This window comes from Bubalus bubalis, chromosome 10 (assembly GCF_019923935.1).
Source record: "Bubalus bubalis isolate 160015118507 breed Murrah chromosome 10, NDDB_SH_1, whole genome shotgun sequence".
Classification (NCBI taxonomy): domain Eukaryota; kingdom Metazoa; phylum Chordata; class Mammalia; order Artiodactyla; family Bovidae; genus Bubalus; species Bubalus bubalis.
Genome location: NC_059166.1, coordinates 39032508 through 39045702, shown reverse-complemented (window position 1 = coordinate 39045702; position 13195 = coordinate 39032508). Strand labels below are relative to the sequence as shown.

General features: G+C 39.5%; 1 long non-coding RNA gene across 3 annotated transcripts in view; it reads right to left on the bottom strand.

The window, feature by feature from the left end:
• LOC102389969 overlaps positions 1-13195 on the bottom strand; it is a 30956-nt gene that overhangs the window by 10293 nt on the left and 7468 nt on the right. For all 3 annotated transcript variants that reach the window (XR_006639643.1, XR_006639642.1, XR_006639641.1), the window contains exon 2: positions 279-304. This is a non-coding gene — a long non-coding RNA (uncharacterized LOC102389969). The remainder of the gene's footprint in view (positions 1-278; positions 305-13195) is intronic.

Sequence of the window (13195 nt, the reverse complement as noted above, 5' to 3'; positions counted from 1 at the left end):
GGTACTTTCCCTTTTTCTTCAAACTTAGAAAGACTACACTTCTAATACAGATAATTAGAAGAATAAAGTACCAAGGAAATTAATCAAATTTGCCATCCATCCAGCCCAGATAATTTTCATGCATGGCCTATGCATTTTTTTCTATGAGGCTAAATGTATATAGTTAATGACATTCAAATTAAAATTTGATATTTGAAATAATGTTATATTCTGAGATTTCAATCTTTAAACAGTAGAGAACTTTTCAAAATTCAAAAAGAAATGAAAAAGAAAATTACCTTTTGTTCTTGAAGAGTTGCCAGAACTGAAAATGTAAAACAAATTTAGCTTAGCAGTATATTCTGGTTGTATTGTCCAAACTTTAAAATACTGTTGATCTCAGACAAAAATATATAATTCTCTTCTAATGTCAGATGCTACCTTCTTGGTAGCCTGCATGTAATGGGTATCACTTCATTTCCAAGCCAGCCCTGCCAGACCTGCCTCCCACCCCTGTGATGACCCAGGCTCTGACTCTGCTGTGTTGGGCAGGGAGTCCTCAGACCAACCAGCTTCATCTTCCATGAGGGCAGACATCTTGGCCATTTTTCTGCCATGTTCCCAGATGCCTGGGTTCAAACAAACTATATTTGTGATGGTGACATTTTCCAAGGTCTATACAGGGTTAAAAACATGGCTGGGAGAGGTCTCCCCCTTAGTAAACTGATGACCTCTTCTTAGATTTACACAAAAGGTTTGTTTTTGTTAATATGTGACTTAATTTCTTCATTTCTTGCAGTGTTCATATTACATATCTTGAAATAAAAAAACAATTTCAACTAAAATGAACTCAAATGTATTTCCTTTCAAAACAGTATCAAGAAATCAGAAACAACTTCAAAACTGTCAGAATCTCATGAGCTTTACTTTTTTTGTTTTTTAAGAAAAATAAAACATTAACACCTCTCTTCTCTGTGGGAAAAAAGGGAGGAGAGAATAAATGCTGCATCTTTATCTATATATTAGAATTTTGCTTCTCAGAGTAAATAAACAGTCTAAATGTGTTTACAGCCAGCCCCCTACATATGAACCTTCAAGTTGCAAACTTTCAAAGATGTGAAAATGCCCTTGTATGCCAGTTGTTGTACCGTACTACTGTACTTTCCAAGGTTCTGTATTGTCAGATTAAAAATGTTTTCTTTATTTTGTGTGTTTTTACATATAATTTGTGTGAACAGTATTACAAACCTATTATAGTATGAATACTATACAGCTGATTGTGTTAGTTGGGTAACTAGGCTAACTTTGTTGGACTTATGAACAAATTAAGACTTATGAATGTGGTCTTGAAACAATTCATTTGTATGTAGGGGACTTACTGAATTTTTATAAGAGGAAGGAAGGAAAACTGCTGAAGCTATTTTAACTTGTTACATTAACTTATGAGGAAAATATGGTTTAAAAAAAAAACAGCAACACTTATTCAGACTTCTCAAAGACATCAGGACCAGGTACTTTATTCCAAGAGCTTCCCTGGTGGCTCAGTGGTGAAGAATTCACCTGCCAGTGCATGAGATGCAGGAGATAACAGGTTCAATTCTTGAGTCAGGAAGATCCCCTGGAGGGGAGCATGGCAACCCATTCCAGCATTCTTGCTTGGAGAATCCCAAGGACAGAAGAGCCTGGTGGGCTATAGTCCATGGGGTTGCAAAGAGTCAGACATGACTGAAGTGACTGAGAATGCATACATCTTATTCCAAAGGTCATCACCAATTGTAATTCTTACTCTAAGGACTCTGAGGAACCCTATTATGGAGCAATAAGCAATTGGTTGAGACTTTTAAATTTATTCCAAGCCTTTTAGAATGAACAGTGGTGTAAGATGGTGGAGTAGAAGGACGTGCACTCATATTCTTCTAGGAGAACTCCAAAACTACAAGTTGCTGCTGAATAGTTGTTGACAGGAGAATGTTGGATCCCACCAAAAAGAGATACCCCACATCCAAGGGCAAAGGAGAAGCCCCAGTAAGATGGTAGAAGGGGTAAAATCACGTTTAGAATTAAATCCCATATCTTCCAGAGACTCGATGGGCTCAAATAAAACTTGTATGCACCAGGACCCAGAGACCCCACAGAGACTGAGCCAGAACTGTGTCTGAGTGTCTTCTGCAGATGTACAGGTCAGCAGTGGCCTGCCACAGGGGCAGGGGCTCTGGGTGCAGCAGACCTGGGTTTAGCATAAGCCCTCTTGGAGAGGTCACCATTAACCCCACCATAGAGCCGCCAGAACTTACACAGGACTGCAGAAACAGACTCTTGGAGGGCACAAACAAAAGCCTGTGCACACGAGGACCCAGGAGAAGGAGCAGTGATCCCACAAGAGATTGACCAAGACTTGCCCACGAGTGTCCAGGAGTCTCTAGTGGAGGCGTGGGTCAGCAGTGGCCTGCTGGAGGTCCGGGGGCACTGAGTGCAGCCCTGTCTGCATGGGGCCTTTTGAAGGAAATTGCCATTATTTTCATTACGTCCACCACAGTTTGGCCTCAGGTCAAACAACAGAGAGAATAGAGCTTCACCAATCAACAGAAAATTGGATTAAAGATTTACTGAGCATAGCCCTGCCCAACAGAACAAGACCCAGTTTCCCCCTCAGTCAGTTTCTCCCATCAGGAAGCTTCCATAAGCCTCTTATCCATCAGAGGGCAGACAGAATGAAAACCACAATCACAGAAAACTAACCAAACTGTTCACATGGACCACAGCCTTGTCCAACTCAATGAAACTATGAGCCATACTGTGTAGGGTCAGCCAAGATGGACAGGTCATGGTGGAGAGTTCTGACACAATGTGGTCCACTGGAGAAGGGAATGGCAAACCACTTCAGTATTCTTGCCTTGAGAACCCCATAAATAGCATGAAAAGGCAAAAAAATAGGACATTGAAAGATGAACTCCCCATGTTGGTAGGTGTCCAATATGCTACTGGAGATCTGTGGAGAAATAACTCCAGAAAGAATGAAGAGATGGACCCAAAGTGAAAACAACATCCAGGTAAGGATATGACTGGTGATGGAAGTAAAGTCTGATGCTGTAAAGAGCAGTATTGCATAGGAACCTGGAATTTTAGGTTCATGAATCAAGGCAAATTGGAAGTGGTCAAACAGGAGATGGCAAGCATGAACGTTGACATTCTAGGAATCAGCAAACTAAAATGGACTGGAATGGGTGAATTTAACTCAGATGACCATATATCTACTATTGTGGGCAAGAATCCTTTAGAAGAAATGGAGTAGCCATCATAGTAAACAAAAGAGTCTGAAATGTTGTACTTGGATGCAACCTCAAAAATGACAGAATGATTTCTGTTCATTTCCAAGGCAAATCACTCAGTATCACAGTAATTCAAGTCTATGCCTCAACCAGTAATGCTGAAGAAGCTAAAGTTGAACGGTTCTATGAAGACCTACAAGACCTTCTAGAACTAACACCCCCCAAAATGTCCTTTTCATTATGGGAGACTGGAATGCAAAAGTAGGAAGTCAAGAGATACCTGGAGTAACAGGTAAACTTGGCCATGGAGTACAACATGAAGCAGGGTAAAGGCTAACAGAGTTTTGCCAAGAGAACACACTGGTCATAGCAAACACCCTCTTCCAACAACACAAGAGAAGACTCTACATATGGACATCACCAGATGGTCAATACTGAAATCAGATTGATTATATTCTTTGCAGCCAAAGATGGAGAAGTTCTACACAGTCAGCAAAATCAAGACCGGGAGCTGACTGTAGCTTAGACCATGAACTCCTTTACTGCCAAATTGAGACTCAAGTTGAAGAAAGTAGGAAAAACCACTACAACATTCATGTATGAACTAAATCAAATCCTTTACAATTATACAGTGGAAGTGACAAATAGATTCAAGGGATTAGATCTGATAGACAGAGTGCCTGAAGACCTATGAATGGAGTTTCTGACATTGTACAATAGGCAGTAATCAAGACCATTCCCAAGAAAAAGAAATGCAAAAAGGCAAAATAGTTGTCTGAGGAGGCCTTAAAAGTAGCTGAGAAAAGAAGAGAAGAGAAAGTCAGAGGAGAAAAGCAAATACATATCCATTTGAATGCAGAGTTCCAAGAATAACAAGGAGAGATAAGAAAGCCTTCCTCAGTGATTAATGCAAAGAAAGAGAGGAATATAGTACAATGGGAAAGACTAGAGATCTCATCAAGAAAATTAGAGACACCAAGGGAACATTTCATGCAAAGATGGGCACAGTAAAGGACAGAAATGGTATGGACTAACAGAAGCAGAATAAATTACAAAGAGGTGGCAAGAATACACAGAAGAACTATACAAAAACGCTATTCATGACCCAGATAACCATGATGGTGTGATCACTCACCTAGAGCCAGATATCCTGGAATGCGAAGTCAAGTGGGTCTTAGGAAGCATAACTATGAACAAAGCTAGTGGAGGTGATGAAGTTCCAGTTGAGCTATTTCAAATCCTAAAAGATGAAGCTATGAAAGTGCTGCATTCAATATGCCAGCAAATTTGGAATACTCAGCAGTGGCCACAGGACTGAAAAAGGTCTGTTTTCATTCCAATCCCAAAGAAAGGCAATGCCAAAGAATGCTCAAACTACCAACAATTGCACTTATCTCACATGCCGGCAAAGTAATGCTCAAAATTCTCCAAGACAGGATTCAACAGTATGTTAATTGTGAACTTCCAGATGTTCAAGCTGGTTTTAGAAAAGGCAGAAGAATCAGAGATCAAATTGCCAACATCCGTTGCTCGTCGGAAAAGCATGAGTTCCAGAAAAACATCTATTTCTGCTTTATTGACTATGCCAAAGCCTTTGACTGTGTGGATCACAACAAACTGTGGAAAATTCTTAAACACATGGGAACACCAGACCACTTGACCTGCCTCCTGAGAAATCTGTATGCAGGTCAAGAAGCAACAATTAGAACTGGGCATGGAACAACAGACTGGTTCCAATTCGGGAAGGAGTACGTCAAGGCTGCATACTGTCATCCTGCTTATTTAACTTATATGCAGAGCACATTATGAGAAATGCTGGGCTGGATGAAGCACAAGCTGGAATCAAGATTGCTGGGAGAAATATCAATAACCTCAGATATGCAGATGACACTACCCTTATGGCAGAAAGTGAAGAAGAACTAAAGAGCTTCTTGATGAAATGAAAGAGGAGAATGGAAAAAGTTGGCTTAAAGCTCAACATTCAGAAAACTAAGATCATGGCATCCAGTCCCATCACTTCATGGCATAATAGATGGGGAAACAATGGAAACAGTGACCGACTTTATTTTTTTGGGCTCCAAAATCACTGCAGATGATGGCTGCAGCCATGAAATTAAAAGTTGCTTGCTCCTTGGAAGCAAAGTTATGACCAACCTAGCAGCAAAGTTAAAAGCAGAGACATTACTTTGCCAACAAAGGTCCATGTAGTCAAAGCTACGGTTTTTCAAGCAGTCATATATGGATGTGAGAGTTGGACTATAAAGAAAGTTGAGCGCCGAAGAACTGATGCTTTTGAACTGTGGTGTTGGAGAAGACTCTTGAGAGTCTTTTGGACTGTAGAGATCCAACCAGTCCACCCTAAAGGAAATCAGTCCTGAATATTCATTGGAAGGACTGATGCTGAAGCTGAAATTCCAATATTTTGGCCACCTGATGAGGAGAAATGACTCACTGGAAAAGATCCTGATGTTGGGAAAGATTGAAGGTGGGAGGAGAAGGGGACGACAGAGGATGAGATGGTTTGATGGCATCACCGACATGATGGATATGAGTTTGGGTAAGCTCTGGGAGTTGGTGATGGACAGGGAAGCCTGGCATGCTGCGGTCCATGGGGTCACAAAGAGTCAGACATGACTAAGCGACTGAACTAAACTTCTGAATTAAGACACAAAATGAAAGAATTTTCCCATTGATGTGATATTTATCTAGATTAAAAGAAGCAATTTATTCACCCTTTGCCCAGACCCTGGGAGGGTACAAAACATGTGGGATGACTCTGAGTAATTGTTGAGCTGATAGAAGAGATTCTACAGTTCCCACAGCTCTCATTGTTCTGGACATTTGGTTTTCATTGCTATCCCTGAAATTAGAGAAAGTAATAATGGATTACCACATTTATAGTGTAATTGTAATTATTCCTGATAGAGATAATGTGCTTTCCCATGCTCAGGCCAAAGGATAATCTTTCTATTATTGTACTATTCTTTCTAGTACTATTCTTTCTAGTACACAAGAATGGGCCGGGGGGTTGGGGAGGGGCAGCATTACTTCCATAGAAATGACAGTCATTTTAGAAAAGTTTTAAGCTATAACTTAATTAATTAGATAATAGAATGGAACCAAGAGACAATCAATCCAATAGTTTTAACCACAAGCTACTGAAGACCTGTTTGTGCAAAACATTGGTATGATGCAAAATTTATTAACAGAATACCTATTCTTAACGAATTTACTATCTGGAAGGGAAAAAAAAGACGCTTACTTCTTGGAAGGAAAGCTATGACAAATCTAGACAGTGTATTGAAAAGCAGAGACATCACTTCTGTTGACAAAGGTCTGTACAGTCAAAGCTATGTTTTTCCTGGTAGTCATGTACAGATGTGAGAGTTAGTCCATAAAGAAGGCTGAACGCTAAAGAATCGAAGCTTTTGAACTGTGGTGACGGAGAAGACTCTTGAGAGTCCCTTGGACAGCAAAGAGATCAAACCAGTCAATATTAAAGGAAATCAATCTTCAATATTCATTAGAAGGACTCATGCTGAAGTTGAAGATCCAATACTTTGGCTACCTGAGGTGAAGAGCCAAGTCATTGGAAAAGATGCTGATGATGGGAAAAACTGAAGGCAAAAGGTGAGGGGGCCTAAGAGGATAAGATGGTTAGATAGTATTACCAACTCAGTTCAGTTCAGTCGCTCAGTCGTGTCTGATTGTCTGCAACCCCATGAATCGCAGCACGCCAGGCCTCCCTGTCCATCACCAACTCCCGGAATTCAACCAAACTCATGTCCATCAAGTCAGTGATGCCCTCCAGCCATCTCATCCTCTGTCATCCCCTTCTCCTCCTGCCCCCAATCCCTCTCAGCATCAGAGTCTTTTCCAATGAGTCAACTCCTCTCATGAGGTGGCCAACATATTGGACTTTCAGCTTTAGCATCAGTCCTTTCAAAGAACACCCAGGACTGATCTCCTTTAGAATGGACTGGTTGGATCTCCTTGCAGTCCAAGGGACTCTCAAGAGTCTTCTCCAACACCACAGTTCAAAAGCATCAGTTCTTCGGCACTCAGCTTTCTTCACAGTCCAACTCTCACAGCCATACGTGACCACTGGAAAAACCATAGCCTTGACTAGACGGATCTTTGTTGGCAAAGTAATGTCTCTGCTTTTGAATATGCTATCTAGGTTGGTCATAACTTTCCTTCCAAGGAGTAAGTGTCTTTTAATTTCATGGCTGCTATCACTGTCTGCAGTGACTTTGGAGCCCCCCAAAATAAAGTCTGCCACTGTTTCCACTGTTTCCCATCTATTTCCACTGTTTCCCATCTATTTCCCATGAAGTGATGGGACCAGATGCCATGATCTTCGTTTTCTGAATGTTGAGCTTTAAGCCAACTTTTTCCCTCTCCTCTTCCATTTTCATCAAGAGGCTTTTTAGTTCCTCTTCACTTTCTGCTATAAGGGTGGTGTCATCTGCGTATCTGAGGTTATTGATATTTCTCCTGGCAATCCTGATTCCAAATTGTGTTTCTTCCAGCCCAGCGTTTCTCATGATGTACTCTGCATAGAAGTTAAATAAGCAGGGTGACAATATACAGCCTTGACATACTCCTTTTCCTATTTGGAACCAGTCTGTTGTTCCATGTCCAGTTCTAACTGTTGCTTCCTGAGCTGCATATAGGTTTCTCAAGAGGCAGGTCAAGTGGTCTGGTATTTCCATCTCTTTCAGAATTTTCCACAGTTTATTGTGATCCACACAGTCAAAGGCATTGGCATAGTCAATAAAGCAGAAATAGATGTTTTTCTGGAACTCTCTTCCTTTTTCCATGATCCAGCGGATGTTGGCAATTTGACCTCTCGTTCCTCTGACTTTTCTAAAACCAGCTTGAACATCTGGAAGTTTTACCATCTCAGTGGACATGAATTTGAGCAAACTTGAAGAGATAGTGGAGGACAGAGGAGTGTGGCATGCTACCATCCATGGAGTGACAAAGAGTCGGAGATGACTTAGTGACGGAACAACAGGGAGAAAGAGAAAGAGCAAGTATTCCATAAGTAAATAAATGTTTTAAAACATACCATTTCTACTAGAAATATAAGCAAAGAAAAACCATTGTTTCGAACTTGAAGTATCAGAAGGTCACTGAAGGCTTGGGTGTGAGCATGAAATAAAGTTGAATTAGATGTTCTTTTCCTTATTATGAAATTTTCCCAAAGTTAAATGGATTCTTTTAATAAGGCAGTGGTGTTATAGAACTAATGCTACTCTCAATATCCTTGATTACTGAATATGGAATAATGCAGATGGTAGATTATTCAGGATTTGTCTACCTTTGAGTTTCACCATGAGAACCAATGCATTGCTCATAAAAGCTCCTGCAGAGAGCAAACAAGTGAGGGGATGGAGTTGAAATTCATTTTGGAACTTGTTAGAGGCACTGGTGAAAGGCCTGGTGGAATTGTAGAAACAATCTCTTTATATGTTTTTTTCTGTCACAGAAAACTTGTTTTCCATCAATGAGATTTATTTGGTGACTAGAAAGTGCTTCAGGTGTTTTGACTTTCAGGATAAAGGAGTTCTTCAAAGAAGGACTTCAAGAAAAAAATCAAAATTTTCCCCCACTTAAAAAAATTTTTCCCCATTTCATATCAAATATTAAGTCATAGTTTTCCTCTTAAGATTTATTACATAACCAAAACCAAAAAAAACTAGATTAAATATTTTAAACTAACAGAACACACCAGTATTCACACAAGTAGCGGAATCTATGTTCATGTTAAAATTCAGTTCAGTTCAGTCACTCAGTCAAGTCTAACTCTCAGCATGCACTGAGGTACGCCAGGCTTCCCTGTCCATCACCAACTCCTGGAGTTTACTCAAACTCATGCCCATTGAGTCGGTGATGCCATCCAACCATCTCATCCTCTGTCATCCCCTTCTCCTCCCGCCTTCAATCTTTCCCAGCATCAGGATCTTTTCCAATGAATCAGCTCTTTGCATCAGGTGGCCAAAGTATTGGCATTTCAGCTTCAACATCAGTCCCTTCCAATGAATATTCAGGACTGATTTCCTTTAGGATGGACTGGTTGGATCTCCTTGCAGTCCAAGGGACTCTCAAGAGTCTTCTCCAACACCACAGTTCAAAAGCATCAATTCTTCGGTGCTCAGCTTTCTTTATAGTCCAACTCTCACATCCATACATGACTACTGTAGAAACCATAGCCTTGACTAGCTGGACCTTTGTTGGTAAAGTAATGTCTCTGCTTTTTAATATGCTATCTAGTTTGGTCATAACTTTTCTTTCAAGGAGTAGGCGTCTTTTAATTTCATGGCTGCAGTCACAATCTGCAGTGATTTTGGAGCCCAAAAACTAAAGTCTGTCCCTGTTTCCACTGTTTCTCCATCTATTTGTCATCAAGTGATGGGATTGGATGCCATGATCTTAGTTTTCTGAATGTTGAGCTTTAAGCCAGCTTTTTCACTCTCCTCTTTCACTTTCATCAAGAGGCTCTTTAGTTCTTCTTCACTTTCTGTCATAAGGGTGGTGTCATATGCATATCTGAGGTTACTGACACTTCTCCCAGCAATCTTGACTCCAGCTTGTACTTCATCCAGCCCATCATTTCTCATGATGTACTCTGAATATAAGTTAAATAAGCAGGGTGACAATATACAGCCTTGACATACTTCTTTTCCTATTTGGAACCAGTCTGTTGTTCCATGTCCAGTTCTAACTGTTGCTTCCTGACCTGCATACAGATTTCTCAAGAGGCAGATCAGGTGGTCTGGTATTCCCATCTCTTTCAGAATTTTCCACATTTTATTGTGATCCACACAGTCAAAGGCATTGGCATAGTCAATAAAGCAGAAATAGATGTTTTTCTGGAACTCTCTTGCTTTTTTGATTATCCAGCAGATGTTGGCAATTTGATCTCTGGTTGCTCTGCCTTTTCTAAAACCAGCTTGAACATCTGGAAGTTCACAGTTCATGTATTGTTGAAGCCTGGCTTGGAGAGTTTTGAGCATTACTTTGCTAGCATCTGAGATGAGTGCAATTGTGCCATAGTTAGAGCATTCTTTGGCATTGCCTTTCTTTGGGATTGGAATGAAAACAGACCTTTTCCAATCCTGTGGCCGCTGCTGAGTTTTCCAAATTTGCTGGCATATTGAGTGTAGCACTTTCTCACCTCCACTTACTTTGTTCGTAGTGATGCTTCCTAAGGCCCACTTAACTTCACATTCCATGGTGTCTGGCTCTAGGTGAGTGATCATACCATAGTGATCATCTTGGTCATGAAGACCTTTTTTGTACAGTTCTTCTATGTACTCTTACCACCTCTTCCTAATATCTTCTGCTTCTGTTAGGTCCATACCATTTTTGTCCTTTATCAAGCCCATCTTTGCATGAAATGTTCCCTTGGTATCTCTAATTTTCTTGAAGAGATCTCTAGTCTTTCCCATTCTTTGTTTCCCTGTATTTCTTTGCACTGATCACTGAGGAAGGCTTTCTTATCTCTCCTTGCTATTCTTTGGAACTCTGAATGTTAAATGAAGAACTCTAAATTTAATAAAGAATCAAGCAAATATGAACAACAAAAAAATCTTAGAAAAACTTTTTTAAATAGAAAGAATTGCTTTAAATCAATTACTTTTATCAAGAAAGGAGCATGAATTAAAATAATAAAATCCGTGAAAACTTCTGATGTTCCAGATTCTAGTCTGCTTCCCTCAAACACCACACACCAATAATCATTGAATGCAAATGAATGATCTCAGATAGAAGCAGTATGGGGGTTTCCAGAATCGAGCCACTGGAAGATGAGTGATGAAACCCAGTAAGATAGAACTGACTCAAAAAAGAGGACAGATTGAGGGAAGGAACAATTACATGGACATCACTGAAGTCTAAATTCTGGCTGTTAAAACTCTAATCCATAAAAATTTATTTCTCAGTGAGTCACAGACTTCTGCTTTTATTACTTATTAGGCTTTTTAATAGTTGCTAGGCCTCTGGGACTCCAAAAGACAAAGGAAAATGTCTTTTAAACACTATATTGGAAAACCAGAAGCAATACTGTATGCTTAGTCGCTCAGTCATGTCCAACTCTTTGTGACCCCATGGACTGTAGCCTGCTAGGCTCCTCTGTCCACAGGGATTTTCCAGGCAAGAATACTGGAGTGGGTTGCCATGGCCTCTTGGATCTTCCCAACTCAGGGATCACACCCAGGTCTCCCGCATTGCAGGCTGATTCTTTACCATCTGAGCCACCAGGGAAGCCCAAACCAATAATAATAATAATAGATATTAAATCACTGTGATAATAATAGATAATAAATCATTGTTTACCACATACACCATAAGATGTGCTTCATTAAAAACAGCAGGGTTTTAACATACATTGAGCATTATGACAATCACTGATGAACATTTTTACATGCTTTAACTCATGTATTTCTCACAACACTATGGTGTAGACTATGTGTACATGCACACTGTTGCACAACCATTAGAGCTTTTTTCAAATCCTGAAAAATTGAAATCCCATTACCCAGTCAATAATCCACAGCCCCACTGTTTTACATTCTGTCAGCATGCATCCATCTATGCTAGATACCTCACAGACGTGGATTCACAGTTTTTGTCTTTTTGTGATTCATATGTCACAGAATTTTTGGAAACATACAAAACTATGCTCGTGCAAAAATGTTAATGATCATTTTATAAGGAGGCTTTTTATTAAGACTACTCACCAAAAGGAGCAATGACAACTGATAACTTGTGTTTTTATAACACCAATGAAAATTATTTTAACTTACTGATTTTTTTGTATTTCTAATAATTTGCCTAGGGCAATAAAGGTTTTAAATTAACAAATGCTACCTATGACAGACAAAATACATATTGATAGTAGATACTTAAAATAAAATTTACTATCAATAAGATATTTGATACATTGTGTATTGTTAGTGTGAAATGAAAATATCTCATGCATATCAATAAACAAGAAATGTCACAGCCATTAGTGATTTCTGGCCTCCAAACGTGAATGAGGGCTCCCACAGCTGCAATCCAGAGGATGCTGCCACCCTCCATGGTGACTGCTGAAGAGCTGGGGGAATGGAAAAAGCAAGGTGAGCAAGGAAACAGGATTGGCCCCAGAGAGCTTAGGTGTGTAAGAAAGGAATGAATTCAGTGAGCCCAGAGGCTTGTGTCTTCCCAGACACAGAAGTCTAAATTCCTTAACTTGATACCTGGTCTTCGATGTTCAGACTGCCTGCTTTATTTGTTGCAAACTTAGTTCCTCAAATGCAAAGTTCATGAGACAGACTTTACTTTGTTTTATGAAGTAGATGCTATGTGTACTAACAAATGTACTTCTAAACATGTCTAAGCTTTAATTTTATTTTCTTCCTTTTTCATAAGTGAGATACTTCTTTTGTCAATTATAGACCCCAGAAACCTAGCTGAAATTAAACACTGTATATTCCCAAGACAAGGAGTCATCAACAGTTGCATTTAAAATGTTATTCTTAACCTAAAACTTGAGAGCACCAGAGGCAACTAAGAGCCTCATGCTCTTGTAACCTATCAGATAATTTTATTGTTAAGAATTATTTTTCTTTCTGTACAAAAGTAGATAGTGGTTTTTCTTTTGTAAAAAGCCGTCTAAGAATGTTACAGTCCAGATTTCAAACAAGTTTTTTTCCAGCCAAATTTTGTTCAACATTGTTCTTTCATGACCTCTGATGGTGAAAACGTAAACTGACATTAAAATACCAACAGAAATAATGCCACAAATTCTATTTATCTTGTTAGTGAAGCTCCTTTCCCTTCTTTTCATATTTATTTACCTTGAAAATGTAATGGTATCAATTATTCAATAATCTAGAAAGTGTTGCACAAGTTCATACCACTTCAAAGCATAAGAAACTCCTCTTATTCAGTCTATA